General features: G+C 36.6%; 1 protein-coding gene across 3 annotated transcripts in view; it reads left to right on the plus strand.

Moving 5' to 3' along the window:
* The window catches only part of DNAJC1 (DnaJ heat shock protein family (Hsp40) member C1), a 323430-nt gene that overhangs the window by 75686 nt on the left and 231887 nt on the right, over positions 1-15857 (plus strand). The window lies entirely within an intron of this gene.

The raw sequence follows: 15857 nt of genomic DNA on the forward strand, positions 1-15857 counted from the left end.
TAAGTATCTTAAATTTCTATTTCATTATTAATGTCTGTATAAAGTATGTTTGAAGTCTTAGAGTGTATCTATCTAGTATTAGAATGAGCTTGCATATCTAACAAGTAAATAAAAGACAGTTTATTAATAAGAAATCAAATGCTTAAAATCAGTATTGCCCTATAATTAAACAAAACCATCTGTATTGTTAGTCGTTATGCCTATGATAGTTGCACATTGGCATTTTTAAGAAAGCATAAGTATTTTTCCCAATTTTAGGTGGTTGAACTGTAGATAGTATGTATGTATATGCATTTATGTTTTTGAACTGGTTTCTGATTAAAAGTGACAAATTTATATAAATCAAGTCCTTTAGTTAGTGCTTTATCAGTAATGCGGCTGGCAGAGGGAAAAACGTTTTACTGTTAAACTAGTTGAGAGAAGCTTTGAGTTTCAGAATTGGTAGTCTTAACTATAATGGATTACTTGTAATTATTGCTCACATAAAAAATGTGGTATTTTTCACATTTATATCATGTGTATATTATGATGTAGGTTTGGGACATCTACGTATCGATGGTTTTTATCAAAATTAGTGTTATTTTCTGAAGTTTTTAGTAGATATTTCTTTGCACATAAGAGACTTCTGGGTTTTAAGATTTATGTAAATATCTAGCAAATTAGCTCTTCGTTAAATGAGAGCTGTTACTCTATTGTCTTGTTCTGCAGCATTTAGAATGAAAAACAGGTGGATTATTGAATACATTCAAAATGCTCTGTCTTGTATTAGAAGAGCTTGCATGTCTAACAAGCTAGTAAAATACATTTTATTAATAAGAAATCAGGTGCATAAAATCGATATCGCACCTTAATTGTTACGCTTGTTATCAATCAACATTTGTGTTCTTAAGAGAGCATAAATATTATTCCATTTTAATTCCCCAATTAAAAAAATTTAACTAAAAGCTTTAGGAATTTTTATGTATTCTTTTTTAAGAACATACTTTAAGTAGTGAATAGTCTTTAAATAGTGAATATTCTTACTCTCTCCGAGATGTTTTCCTTTTATAGTCAAATGAAGAATCCATTATCACTGTATATTAAAATGAGGTCATTTTCATTAGAAGAAAAACAGATGTGATTGTTCTCAGCACACTGTTGATTTTAGTGGCTATTCCTTTTGGAGTAACAAGAAAATTTGAAGCATGAATAGTAATTTTTCTTACCTTTCTACTACTGTATCATTACATGGATTAATCCTGCTGCCTCATAAAGCATTTTAACAAGTATGTGCTATTGGTTTACAATTGATCTTTTAGGGTTCAAAACATTAAAGGAAAACCTTGGGTGATTTTGGTTTAGATTTGATATTAGGTAAGTGTTTTATGTTAAAAGAGAATGTATTACTGGAAAATCATATGAGAAGCATGCAAAATGGTTTGGGGTAGTTTTAATTTTTTTCAGTTTCTTGAATACAGTTCTTACTTATTCTCTATCAAGACAAATAGGTCACTGAAATGGAGTAGTTGACAGTAAGTTTTTATTATAACTTTTAATAATAGTGTTAGCAGCCATTAGTTTTCTTTTTGGCTAAGCAAATTCATTTCATGATGTGTATAAAATGAACTGAACTTGCACCATACACATAATTTGCTTGTTAATCATCTTAGTAGTAACAATCTCCCAGAAAGCTGTGTGTTGCTTTATTTGCTCTTTATCTGATTAAGTTTTTAGACTCTAGCAAGAAGGGAACATGTTTCAGAAACATCTCATAAATTTTTATAGTCACCTTTTTTTGTTAATACCTTCTAAACAAATATAATTGCACTAAATTAGCTTTCAGTTGTGTAATGAAATTAACTTGAAAAAATATGACCATTGTTTTTCAAGGGTAGGAAAACCCCAAATCAAGAAACTTGTGCTACTACCAAGTCTGTAAGTGTTAACCTTGTAATAGTAGTTACTAATGAAATAATTTAAAGGAATTACAGTTACATTTCAACTTGTTACAAGTTAGTTTTACATAGTTAAACTTTTTTTTTGTTTTAAGAGAAAGAATAAAGCCTGTGTTTGTCATTTGTTAAAATCACATAAGTTTAAAACTGTCTTTAATTTGGTGGAGGAAAACACCTTTATTTTATAGTCATTTAGGTTGTTAGGGGTGCGGGTGCATTTTCTCCTTTTTTAGCCAGCTGTACTCTCACTGGAAACCCTGGTGGCGAGGTGGTTCAGTGCTACAGCTGTTAACTAAAAGAATGGCTGTTCGAATCCGCCAGGCACTCCTTGGAAACTCTATGGGGCAGTTCTACTCTGTCCTGTAGGGTCACTATGAGTCGGAATCGACTTGACGGCACTGGGTTTGTTTGGTATACTCTCATTATATAATGTCATGTCTATTATTTAAAGTTTGTTTAGTTTACTTTTTTTAATCTTCCCTGAAGTAGTGCCAAAACCTGCAATGACACATTGTTATTGACTAACTTCTTCTTGTTATAGAGCATTAGATGTGCTTTTAGTGTTAGTGCTATAAACATTAACAGTAAACTTTGTGTCGATAAGACAAAAATAAATTAACCAGTTGAAAAAGACTATCGAACTTCTCATGTATTTCTTTTTCTAAACTAGTTTTAAAATAATTTTTCCTGAAGTGTAGTTTGTTGTTGTTATTAGGTGCTGTAGAGTCGATTCCAACTCATAGCGGCCCTCCGTACAGCAGAATGAAATACTGCCAGATCCTGCACCATCCTCACAATCCTTGCTAAGTTTGAGTCCATTGTTGTAGCCACTGTGTCAATCCATCTCATTGGGGATCCTCCTCTTTTTCACTCGCCCTTTACGTTACCAAGTATGATGTTCTTCTCCAGGGACTGGTCTCTCCTGATAACATGTCCAAAGTATTGTGAGATGAAGTCTCACCATCCTCACTTCCAGGGAGCATTCTGGCTCTACTTCTTTCAAGACAGATGTGTTCCTCCATCTGGCAGTCCATTCAATATTCTTTGCTAACACCATAATTCAAAGGAATCAGTTCCTCTTCAGTCTTCCTTTTTCACTGTTCTGCTTTTACGTGCATCTGAGGTGATTGAAAATACCATGGCTTGGGTCAGGCACACCTTAGTCTTCAAAGTGACATCTTTGCTTTTTATCACTTTAAAGAGGTCTTTTGCGGCAGATTTGCCCAATGTAGTGTAGTTAACAGATTTTTATTAACTTGTGTGTTAAAAGTATAATGATAAGCATACGGAAATCTGTAGTAGTTATTATAAAAGCCAAAAACCAAACCTGTTAACGTTGAGTTGATTCAGATTCACAGCAACCCTACAGGACGGGGAAGAACTGCCCCACAGGGCTTTCAATGAGGGCTGGTGAATTTGAACTGCCAACCCTTGGGTTAGCAGCCAAGCTCTTAACCACTGTGCCACCAGCAGCTATAGTGCTTAATAAAGCACTATATGGAAGGTAAATAACATTAAATGAAAGGCCAAGCCTTTGTAAATAATTAATATATGTTTAATTTTTATAATCAAACTATTATTTTACTTAGTTTTTAATATAAATTTTATGTTAACAGTCTTAAGTGAAATGTCCCTGATTTATAAAACATATCTATTTAGATCCAAATACAGGCATGGTATTCTGCAAAAATTGTGGTTGTGTGTATATTCTCAAATTCATCGATACTTAAAAAGTTAGGTGATGTCTAAAAAAAAGAAACTTCAATACGAATTTAAAAAAACTCGTTGCCATCAAGTTAATTCTGACTCATAGCTACCCTATAGGACAGAGTAGAACTGCCCCATAGAGTTTCCAAGGAGTGCCTGGCGGATTCAAACTGCCAACTTTTAATTAGCGGCCATAGCACTTAACCACTACACCACCAGTGTTCCCCAATGTGAATTAGTAGCTTATTAATGAAGGTTAGGTAAAAAATAAAGTTATGTCATATGAAGCAAAGTTTGTATAAAGTATGTAGAGTGAACTATATATGAATATAATTTCAATTTATATTTCTTTTATATATATATTTTGAGACACATTGAGGATAATTAAATCATTAGTTGTATTATGAATATGAAAAATAGTAATGTAAACATTAGGAACTGTATTGAAAATGTTTAACTTTTATATTCATCTAGTCTATAAATGTCAGCAAAATAATATATCTTTTTATTTTTTAATAGTTTGGTAATACCTTAAAGAAATCTGTGTTGACTTAGTCTGCTTGCAAAATTACTAATTACTAAAGATATTAATTAATAGTTAAGTAAATTCATGCAACTGAATATAATCATTCAGAAATTTTCTATATATAGTGGTATATATGTGTTAAACTACATTATCAAAATGCATGTATTTGAATTAAATCCACTGATTTAGGTTATTTTTATATGTTATGGTTTAAAACTTTGATCCCAGACCTGATACGTACACTAGTTTCAAAATGTTGAAATTGAAATATTTAGTTTTTGCTTTTAGCATTCATCTTAGATTTTATCTGTTAGGTATTTGAATTGAGAGTAGATTTACGTGTGTCTTATTTAATCCTTTTGTTTTTAGTTATTCAGCTTGTTAAAAATGAAGTTTATTTCGTTCTGTTGTACATAGGGTTGCTGTGAGTCAGAACCGACTTGACAGCACCTAACAACAACAACATTCTAGAATCAAAAAGCATGTCTGTTTTTAAAACTGTCATAGACTTGTCATATTTGTTTAGAATATTTTCCCAATTCTGAAATTGTAATTAATGAAGAAGAGTAAATGTTTTATATGTCGAATGGACATGTATTATGTGTATATAAAGAAGCTAATGAAATAACCCCCCACGTGTCTGTCAGTTTGTCGTACTGTGGGGGCTTGCATGTTGCTGTGATTATGGAAGCTATGCCACTGGCATTCAGATACTAGCAGGGTCAACCATGGAGGACAGGTTTCAGCTGAGCTTCCAGACTAAGACAGACTAGGAAGAAGGACTTGGCAGTCTACTTCTGAAAAGCATTAGCCAGTGAAAACCTTATGAATAGCAGCAGAATGTTGTCTGATACAGTGCTGGCAGATGAGCCCCCCAGGTTGGAAGGCACTCAAAAGATGACTAGGGAAGAGCTGCTTCCTCAAAGTAGAGTCGGCCTTAATGACGTGGATGGACTAAAGCTTTTGGGACCTTCATTTGCTGATGTGGCAGGACTCAAATTGAGAAGAAACAGCTGCAAACATCCATTAATAATCAGAACCTAGAATGTACGAAGTATGAATCTAGGAAAATTGGAAATCGTCAAAAATGAAAAGAAACGCACAAACATTAATATCCTAGGGATTAGTGCACTGAAATGGCCTGGTATTGGCCATTTTGAATCGGACAATCGTATAGTCTACTATGCTGGGAATGACAACTCGAAGGGGAATGGCGTTGCATTCATCGTCAAAAAGAACGTTTCAAGATCTATCCTGAAGTACAATGCTGTCAGTGATAGGATAATATCCATATGCCTACAAGGAAGGCCAGTTAATACGACTATTATTCAAATTTACACACCAACCACTAGGGCCAAAGTTGAAGAAATAGAAGGTTTTTATCAGCTGCTGCAGTCTGAAATTGACTGAACATGCAATCAAGATGCATTGATAATTACTGGTGATTGGAATGTGAAAGCTGGAAACAAAGAAGAAGGATCAGTAGTTGGAAAATATGGCCTTGATGATAGAAACAATGCTGGAGATCGAATGATAGAATTTTGCAAGACCAATGACTTCTTCACTGCAAATACCTTCTTCTACCAACATAAACAGTGACTATACACGTGGACCTCACCAAATGGAACACACAGAAACCAAATTGACTACATCTGTGGAAAGAGATGATGGAAAAAACTCAATATCATCAGTCAGAACAAAGTCAGGGGCCGATTGTGGAACAGACCATCAATTGCTCATATGCAAGTTCAAGCTGAAACTGAAGAAAATCAGAGCAAGTCCACGAGAGCCAAAATATGACCTTGAGTGAATTTAGAGACCATCTGAAGAAAAGATTTGAAGCATTGAACACTAGTGACCGAAGACGAGACAAGTTGTGGAATGGCATCAAGGACATCATACATGAAGAAAGCAAGAGGTCATTGAAAAGACAGGAAAGAAAGAAAAGACCAAGATGGATGTCAGAGGAGACTGTGAAACTTGCTCTCAAACATCGAGCAGCTAAAGCAAAAGGAAGAATTGATGAAGTAAAAGAACTGAACAGAAGATTTCAAAGGGCATTTCGACAAGACAAAGTATTATAATGACGTGCAGAGAGCTGGAGATGGAAAACCAAAAGGGAGGAACACACTCGGTGTTTCTCAAGCTGAAAGAATTAAAGAGAAAATTCAAGCCTTGAGTTGCTATAATGAACGATTCCACGGGAAAAACATTAAATGATGCAGGAAGCATCAAAAGAAGATGGAAGGAATACACAGAGGCATTATACCAAAAAGAATTAGTCGATGTTCAACCATTTCAAGAGGCGGCATATGATCAGGAACCGATGGTACTGAATGAACAGGTCCAAGCTGCTCTGAAGGAACTAGTGAAAAACAAGGCCCCAGGAACCAATGGAATATCAACTGAGGTGCTTCAACAAACAGATGCAGCACTGGAGGTGCTCACATGTCTATGCCAAGAAATATGGAAGACAGCTTCCTGACCAACTGACTGGAAGAGGTCCATATTTATGCTTATTCCCAAGAAAGGTGATCCAACCAAATGTGGAAATTAAACAACAATATCATTAATATCACACGCAAGCAAAATTTTGCTGAAGATTATTCAAAAACAGCTGCAGCAGTATATCGACAGGGAACTGCCAGAAATTCAGGCCTGTTTCAGAAGAGGACGTGGAACCAGGGATATCATTGTTGATGTCAGATGGATTCTGGCTGAAAGCAGAGAATACCAGAAGGATGTTTGCCTGTGTTTTATTGACTATGCAAAGGCATTCATCTGTGTGGATCATAACAAACTATGGATATCATTGCAAAGAATTGGAATTCCAGAACACTTAATTGTGCTCATGAGGAACCTTTATGTAGATCAAGAGGCGGTTGTTTGGACAGAACAAGGGGATACTGTGTGGTTTAAAGTCAGGAAAGGTGTGTGTCAGGGCTGTATTCTTTTACCATACCTATTCAATCTGTATGCTTAGCAAATAATCCGAGAAGCTGGACTATATGAAGAACGGGGCTTCAGGATTGGAGGAAGATTCATTAACAACCTGCGTTATGCAGATGACACAACCTTGCTTGCTGAAAGTGAAGAGGACTTGAAGCACTTACTAATGAAGATCGAAGACCACAGCCTTCAGTACGGATTGCACCTCAACATAAAGAAAACAAAAATCCTCACAACTGGACCAATGAGCAACATCATGATAAACGGAGAAAAGATTGAAGATGTCAAGGATTTTATTTGACTTGGATCCACAATCAACAGCCATGGAAGCAGCAGTCAAGAAATCAAAAGACGCATTGCATTGGGTAAATCTGCTGCAAAGGACCTCTTCAAAGTGTTGAAGAGCAAAGATGTCACCTTGAAGACTAAGGTGCGCCTGACCCAAGCCATGGTATTTTCGATTGCATCATGTGCATGTGAAAGCTGGACAATGAATAAGGAAGACCAAAGAAGAATTGTGGTGCTGGCGAAGAATATTGAATATACCACGGACTGCCAAAAGAATGAACAAATCTATCTTAGAAGTACAGCCAGAATGCTCCTTAGAGGCAAGGATGGAGGGACTACGTCTTACATACTTTGGACATGTTGTCAGGAGGGATGAGTCTGTGGAGGACACCATGCTTGGCAGAGTACAGGGTCAGCAGAAAAGAGGAAGGCCCTCACCGAGGTGGATGACACAGTGGCTACAACAATGAGCTCAAGCATAGCAGCGATTGTAAGGATGGCTCAGGACCTGGCAGTGTTTCGTTCTGTTGTGCATAGGGTTGCTATGAGTTGGAACCGACTCAATGGCACCTAACAAGAACAATGAAATAACATTTGGGGTTAATTCATAAAGTTTATTTTCTTATAGGCTAAAATAAATACTGCATTTAAAAATGAATAAATTTTATCCTAAGGGGTTTGAGGTTTTGGTATGAAAAGCCGTAGTTTAAATAAACCTTTTTATACTAAAAAGCTTAATATGTTACAGTTTATAAATTATAACAACATTTAAGTAATTAATTGGTTATAATTATTTGACTACTTCATAAAAACCCAAAAAATGATATGGCTTAGAGTAATAAACAATGAAACTAAAATTGATCAGTAAATCTAAGAATTTGGGGTACTTTGTCTATGTATTATTACCCTAAAGCTTTGTTCATCATCTTAAGAGTTGTCAGAGGGAACGTTTAAGTTTAGATATCCTAACATTTAATATAGATCTAGTAGCCATGTTTATTATTGAAATTAATATTTATTTTAGAAAGCTAGGAATCATGCCTGGTATGCTGCTTTGCATGTACAATAGTCATAATTATTAAAAAAGGCTTTCAGAATAGAGGATTAAGGAAATTTTCTGGACTAAACTCCTGATTTCTTGGTTTCATACTTTTCTTTGTATATGCTAGTCACTCTTTCTGATTTATTATATACAAATGATTATATAACACTATCTTGAAGTTTTTAAAAATTTTTATTGTGCTTTAAGTGATAGATTACAAGTCAGTCTCTCACATAAATTTATATACACCTTGCTACATACTCCCAATTGCTCTCCCCCTGATGAGACAGCCTGCTCCCTCCCTCCACTCTCTCTTTTTGTGTCCATTTAGCCAGTTTCTAACCCCCTCTACCCTCTCATCTCCCCTCCATGCAGGAGATGGCAACATAGTCTCAGGTGTCCACCTGATCGAAGAAGCTCACTCCTCACGGCATCCCTCTCCAACTCACTGCCCAGTCCAATCCCTGTCTGAAGAGTTGGTTTTGGGAATGATTCCTGTCCTGGGCCAACAGAAGGTCTGGGGGCCATGACCATCAAGGTCCTTGTAGTCTCAGACCATTAAGTCTGGCCTTTTTATGAAAATTTGGGGTCTGCATCCTACTGCACTTCTGCTTCTTCAGGGGTTCTCTGTTGTGTTCCGTGTCAGGGAAGTCATCGGTTGGAGCCGGGCACCATCGAGTTCTTCTGGTCTCAGGCTAATGTAGTCTCTGGTTTATGTGGACCTTTCTGTCTCTTGGGCTCATACTTACCTTGTGTCCTTGGTGTTCTTCGTTCTTCTTTGATCCAGGTGGCTGGAGACCAATTCATGCATCTTAGATGGCCACTTGCTAGCATTTAAGACCCCAGATGCCACCCTCCAAAGTGGGATGCAGAATGTTTTCTTAACAGATTTTATTATGCCAATTGACTTAGAAGTCCCCTGAAACCATGGTCCCCATACCTCTGCCCCTGCTGCACTGGCCTTGAAGCATTCAGTTTATTCAGGCAACTTCTTTGCTTTTGGTTTAGTTCAGTTGTGCTGACCTCGCCTGTACTGTGTGTTGTCTTTCCTGCCACCTAAAGTAGTTCTTTACTATCTAATTAGTGAATACCCCTCTCCTACCTTCCCTCCCTCCCCCCTCTTGTAACCATCAAAGAATATTTTCTTCTCTGTTTAAACTATTTTAGAGTTCTTATAATAGTGGTCTTATACAGTATTTGTCCTTTTGCAACTGACTAATTTCACTCAGCATACTGGCTTCCAGATTCCTCCATGTAATGAAATGTTCCACAGATTCATCACTGTTCTTTATTGATGCATAGTATTCCATTGTGTGAATATACCATAATTTATTTATCCATTCATCTGTTGATGGGCACCTTGGTTGCTTCCTTCTTTTTGCTATTGTAAACAGTACTGCAGTGAATGTGGGTGTGCAAAATCTGTTCGTGTACAGGCTCTTATTTCTCTAGGATATATTCCAAGGAGTGGGATTGCTGGATCGTATGGTAGTTCTATTTCTAGCTTTTTAAGGAAGCGCCAAATCGATTTCCAAAGTGGTTGTACCATTTGACATTCCCACCAGCAGTGCGTAAGTGTTCCAATCTCTCCACAACCTCTCCAACTTTTAGTATTTTGTGTTTTTTGGATTAATGTTGGCCTTGTTGGAGTGAGATGAAATCTCATTGTAGTTTTGATTTGCACTTCTGTAATGGCTGATGATCGTGAGCATTTCCTCATGTATCCTTTAGCTGCCAGAATGTCTTCTTTAGTGAAGTGCCTGTTCATATCTTTGCCCATTTTTTAATTGGGTTATTTGTCTTTTTGCAGTTGAGTTTTTGCAGTATCATGTAGATTTTAGAGATCAGGCGCCGATCAGAAATGTCATAGCTAAAAACTTTTTCCCAGTCTGTAGGTAAGCTTTTTACTCTTTTGGTGAAGTCTTTGGATGAGCATAGGTGTTTGATTTTTAGGAGCTCCCAGTTATCTAGTTTTTCTTCTGCATTGTTAACAGTGTTTTGTGTACTGTATAAGCCATGTATTAGGGCTCCTAACATTGTCTCTATTTTTTCTTCCATGATATTTATTGTTTTAGATTTTATATTTAGGTCTTTGATCTGTTTTGAGCTCATTTTTGTGCACGGAGTGAGGTATGGGTCTTGTTTCATTTTTTCGCAGATGGATATCCAGTTATGCCAGCACCATTTGTTAAAAAGAGTGTCTTTTCCCCATTTAACTGTTTTGGGGCCTTTGTCAAATATCAACTGCTCATATGTGGATGGATTCATGTCTGGATTCTCAATTCTGTTCCACTGGTCTATGTATCTGTTGTTGTACCAGTACCTGGCAGTTTTGACTACCGTGGTGGTGTAATACCTTGAAGTTTTTTAAGGAGAGTGTTCTTGTTACCAATGTAAGTTCTAATTTAACTTTTAAAATTTAATTTGGCTTGACTTAAAATTTTTTTAATCAAATTGTCTTGGTAGCACTCCCTTAGAATCCATGTAAACTTCTAAAACAATATATGTTTATGTTAACGAAATAAGCCTAAATTATTCCAGTAAGGAATGTAATTTATTGTGGAATCTACTGAAAGTTTTATTAGCTTACCAATTAAGTTAAATTGTTTTCCAGATCATTGTGATTTTAATCAATAATTATAGCCAAAGGTTTGTTTCATGTTATTTTAATTTGAAGCACACATTTAAGAATAGGTCTCTCCTGGATTGGGATAGAAGTGTGTTTAACTTTTGAAGAGTAATTCGGTTTCTCAGCTATGTCTAAAGTTATGATTCAGAGAAATAAGATGTAATAAAATATAAATACTAACCAGTACTTATTTCCATACCAATTTGCCATCTTTAATGGTTAAGTATCTGTCAACTGAATACTTGAAGTTCTGCATATATACTACTCTTCAAGGATGTCAGAAACCATTACACAAAATAATTCTAGGAACAAAATAAATGGCAAAAGATTGAATCTAAGAAGCATTTACATGTAACATCATAATAATCTCCAGTTAGTACTGATAAAATCAGCATGGCAAAAAGTTTTTATTACAGGCAGATTGTGTTTCATGACCTGTATGTAGTATACATTAGGAATCCAGTCAAAGTTCAAGTAAAAGAAAAGACAAGAGCACATCTTCTGTAAGACATCCATCATTTATCTCAGCTTCATTCTCCACACCCTCCAAATTTTAGACTTTCTAGGAAAGCAATGTTACTAAAACACATTTAATTAATTCAGAAGAGTAGCTCAAAGAAATTGTATCTGTCCCAGTGGGAGGTCAGACCTCATCAGTTATGTTACCTTGGAGACAATACATTTTTAAACCTTTTGCTTACCTTGTTTTTAGATTTGGATGCAGACTTAGGTTAAATCTTTTCCATCTTTTGGTTAGAACGAAAGAAAACAAAGAAAAACATACAAATAAACTGAAAGAAAGAAGTAAGATTTGAGGAAATGAAGTGAAATAACCCTAACCAGTTTAAAGGTTCAAATTTTTCCTTCATGTTACCCCTGTATTAGAACCAGGAATTAATTGTTAAAATTCTAGATATATTTAAATGTGGTTCCTTTTTTTATTCTCTGCTTTTAACTGACTTTAAATCATTTCCAGATTTAAAAGGGTTATATCCTATTCTATTTTGAAGTACCTGTGTTTCAGTAAATGATTGCTTTCTGATGCCAAACTACATCAGTCCTCTAAACCTTTGGGGTTATCTTGGTAATGGGGAGACTTAAAGAGAAATGGAGTTTTATGGAATACGTATATATATAGCAATATACGTTTTTGTACATGTGTATGTGTGCATAGAGAGAGAGACTGATTTTTACTTTGGTTGTGTATTTATATGCTATTTTGCATGATGACCAATGTTTAGAACTGGCTTTACATTCATTTTTCCTTTAAATAAGTGTTGTCAGCTACAAATGTTCTCAATGTTGACTTTATATGTATACTTTCCAGAAGCTTTTCGATATGATGCACTGGATCTGCATCACAGACCCAATTTTCCTACTGAATTTATTCTGACTTTTACTTTATAAAAGAATAGTGAATCTGGATCTTGTCCTGAAACTGGTTTTCTTTTATTACTTGCTGATTTGCTTCTGAAATTGTAAAAATTAGACCTGCCCTACAAATGAGAAGAGTAATTATTGCAAATCTTCTTTTGGTTAACAGCTGAGCGCCTTAACCGCTATACCACCAGGGCTCCTTTAGCAGCATTGATACTGCTGAGCATTTCTTTCTTCTTAGAATAAAACCATACTTCTCTGATTTTTCTTCCTACTTTTCTGGTTTTGTCTTCTCAGTCTTCTGTGCCAATTTAACTATTCTCTACCACTAAATATTACCATTCTCTTCAAAGTTCACTTAGGTCTTCGTATCTTACCACTGTATACTTTTTTCTTTAAGCAATCTGACTCATGTCTATGGTTTGATTTTTCTTTGTATACTGGTAGTTTCTAAATTTATATGTCTAGCAGAAGCTACTTCTTTGAGCTTCAGATCTGTGTATCTAATGTTTAATTGACATTTGCTCTTGAATGTGTCCTAGACACCTCCTACTTGGCAAATGATCTTCTTTACCCTTCTAATCTTCTAGCGTTCCCCATTCCTGTAAATGGTCCCAATATCCTTACTCATACAAGTCTACACGTACAAGTCATCTATCACTTACATACCCCACCCAAACTAATTCATCAACATAAGCCCCCTGATAATAATTCTTAAAGACTCTTGATTCTGTCTCTTCTACAAATTACCCTAGACAAACCTATCATCGCTCTCTCCTGTAGTACTGTAATTGTGTTTCCCTGGGATACACATACCCAATATCTCTTCCCTGTAACATACTATGATTTCTACAGTTAGGAAGCCACCATGATCAGGAAACTACCATGATCAGTAAGCTGCTGCAACTGCTACCAACTCAGGAACCACACCCACTTCACTTAAAGGAGTGCCCAACACCATGAAGCAGTGTTTAGATATCAGGACCTCTGCTAACACAGTCACAGAAAACCCTATAATAACCTTGCTTACCAGCAAAAGTGGCCTTTGCTTCATTTCTGCATTCTATATTGAAGTGCACCTAATTGACCAAACTTAAATCACTTTTTTTTTTTTTTTTGCTTTCTGGCCTCTATAATATGAGAAGACACTGAAGAAATGCACTAATATGGTAGCCAGTAGCCACAGGTGGCTATTTAAATTACATAAATTTAAAAATTCAGTTCCTCAATCATACTGACCATAACTCAAGTGCTCAGTAGTTGCGTGTGGCTAGTGACTACCATAGTGGACAGTGCAGATCCATAACATTTCCATCATTGCCTATTGAACAGTGCTGAATTAAACACCTCATCTACCATAGAAGCCATGATATTTGAAGCAGGGTATACTTTAGAGAACTGAGTCTCATAGAGGGCCAAGAATAAGTGGCTCAGACTAGGACTGTGGGAGTGTTTGGACTGTTGGTGAATTATATAAGGAGGCTGAAGGAAAGAAAATAATTGAGGTTGATGGCTAGATTTTTGGCCTAGGCTATTAAGTGTTGCCCTTTACCTAAAAGGGTAGGGGAACAGGGTTATTGATGCTGTCCAGTGGGAACTTTAAAAAGCATAAATTGAAAGAATTGATCTCTGTCTTCAAGGGATTTGTAATCTGTACTGTGAATAATTTAGAAAGTCACCTTGACAATTTTTGAAGAGAAAGGAAAAGTCTCATAGAATATCATGTGTCAATATATATGGAGATGAAAATTTCACCCTAAAAAAGTGAGTTAATTTCAGAGAGCTAAAGAAAAGACTCCAATGTCATTTCATTGCACTTTCTGATGTACACTTTCATCTGGCAAATTTATCATTTTTTTAGAATGCTATGAGAATTTGTTTATTAAAATTGGAAGGTAATTTAAAAAATGGGGACATTTGTGGTTCAGTGTTAGAATTCTTACCTTCCATATAGGAGATCCAGGTTCAATTCCTGACCAGTGCACTGCATGCACCACCATCCATCTGTCAGTGAAGGCTTGCTTATTGCTGTGATGCTGGACACGTTTCAGTGGCGCTTCCAGACTAAGATAGACTAGGAAGAAAGGCCTGGTGATCTACTTTTGAAAATCAGCCAATTGTTCACAATGGTCTGATCTGCAGCCAACCATGGGGATGGTGCAGGACTAGGCAGCGTATTGTTCCATTGTGCATGGGGTTGTCATGGGTTGAGTGCCCACTCAATGACAGCTAACAGTAACAACATGTGGTAAATGCAGTGTGTTGGTTTCAGCATTCATTCCTTCTTTCTGGTGTGCTTCCCTATACTCCCAGGTGTAAAAGCTAATAACTATGCTTCCTAGAATCACTTGCAACAGGTATTTTGATTGTAATTTATCTTTGATCAATAAGATGTACTTTTTGTAAGTTTGGGAAGGTGAAAATTAGATAGAGGCCATGCTTCTGCTGCTTTTGCTTTTTGTCTTTACAGGCATTGGGGAGCCAATCCATTTTTCATTGGTGAGGCATGGATTTGAAATCAAAACTTATGGTGACTGTAGCCACCTTTCTCACTTTCTTGACTATGGCAGAGTAGAAACAAGTGGGAAATTGGCCTAATACCAAGCAGTTTAGCATTAGGCAGTCAGTTGATTGTCATCTAAGAGGTCCAGCTGGGGACCTTTGAGTCTTATCCTCTGGGCTGACATTCAGGGACAGGGCTCCTGTCTTTGGGAAGGGGACTGTCAAGAACAAGATAGTCTGGCAGGAACCACAGCAGAAAAAAGCCCCATAATGAGAACTGAAGCTCTGGGATTAGGGACTGATCTGTCTCTGAAAGGGAGTAAATGCAAAGCTGCTGACAGATTTTAAATGTTTCCTGTCTCATATCTAGAACCTATCTATGCTGATGTTTCTGATGAGATCATTTGGTCCTGCTATTGGAAGCCCTGGTGGCACAGTGGTTAAGCATTTGGCTGCTAACTGAAAGGTCAGCAGCTTTGTTACCGAAATCCAATTGACACAAAGGGTCCTTGACTTTCCCCGAGTAAGAATACAGGAAGGAGATAGACTTAGTCATAACTTTGGCAAGTTTATTTTACTTGTGACAGGTGAAAGGAGTCAGTGGGGGACTAAGCCTCTCCAAAAAGACTGACTTGCCAGGGTCAGGGAGGTCACAGCTATTATAGTTTAGGGTAGGATAATCATGTCATCTTTATTCATCGGTTTTCTGGGAATAGGCCTGGTCTTCCAGGAAGGGGTGTATTTCATCATCATGAGATGCACGTGCATATTTCTTTCAAGATGGAGTCGCTCTTGTTCAGTGTAGCACCTGCCACATCACTTTTGCGCATGCCCAGTTGAGGTCCTTTTGTTAAGATCATAGTTCAATTCCCTGTGAGGGACTTTTGCTCACTCCCGTCTCTA

The sequence above is a fragment of the Elephas maximus genome, chromosome 4 (genome assembly GCF_024166365.1).
Source record: "Elephas maximus indicus isolate mEleMax1 chromosome 4, mEleMax1 primary haplotype, whole genome shotgun sequence".
Lineage (NCBI taxonomy): Eukaryota > Metazoa > Chordata > Mammalia > Proboscidea > Elephantidae > Elephas > Elephas maximus.